Below are 943 nucleotides of genomic sequence, written 5' to 3' on the forward strand. Positions count from 1 at the left end.
TCGAAACGACACCAACGCCAACGCAACGCCAAAGTTGTATGTAAACAGGCCTTGAGAGTTGGCCATCTTTCAGGCGTTGTGTTGCCGTTAGCGTTGCCAACTTTAAGCTATGTGGACGGGCCTTAATCGTCATGTAATCGTTGCATCATTATTGTGACACTGAAGCAACTATGATTGGACTACCAATGAGCAGAAAGCCTTAGGGCCGTTTTCACCATCTCTGGTTAACATTAATCCCCAGTTAAACATCGTTACCGACGGTACTGACCCCATTCAATTAACATTGCGTCGGTAACGCCGGTAACAATGTTTAACCAAAGAACGTAGATAACAATAAGGGCCGGTTGTTCAATGTCTGGTTATCACTACCACTACGCTATCGAGGATTTCGACATCATGCATGTAACATGTGATCGATAAAGCAGTAGTTGTGCTTAACCGGAGCTTCTACCTCCGATTTGTGCTAATCAGACATTGAACAACCGGCCCTAAGGGACAGCTCGTTATAATTGTGTGAGTAACAGGGACGTGCCATCTCTTTTCATCCAATTAAAAAACGTTCTAGAGCAAAAGAGAAGGAACGCCCCTGTTACTCACTTTCGCTACGATTATAACGAGTTGTCCCTTCATGTTATCTACGTTCTTTGGTTTAACTGGGGATTAGTGTTAACCAGAGATGGTGAAAACGGCCCTTAGTGTAGTTTTTGTGCAGGATTTAGCGAATAGAGGGTGAGGCATCCCGCGAACCTCTGCTTTGGTTTTGCCGATTTTGACATTTCTCTTGTAAAAGCAACTACGCAGCTAAAGCTCAAAATGCACTGAAATTCAGTAATACTTTATTGTTGTAGTGGCTACAACAACAAGTAATACCTTCACTAAAATCACAGTATTTTTTCACATTTTCTTTATTGACTGTTATTACAAATCATATACTTTCATAACT

The sequence above is a fragment of the Rhagoletis pomonella genome, unplaced genomic scaffold (assembly GCF_013731165.1).
Source record: "Rhagoletis pomonella isolate Grant_MI unplaced genomic scaffold, Rhpom_1.0 Rhpom_scaffold_00014, whole genome shotgun sequence".
NCBI lineage: Eukaryota > Metazoa > Arthropoda > Insecta > Diptera > Tephritidae > Rhagoletis > Rhagoletis pomonella.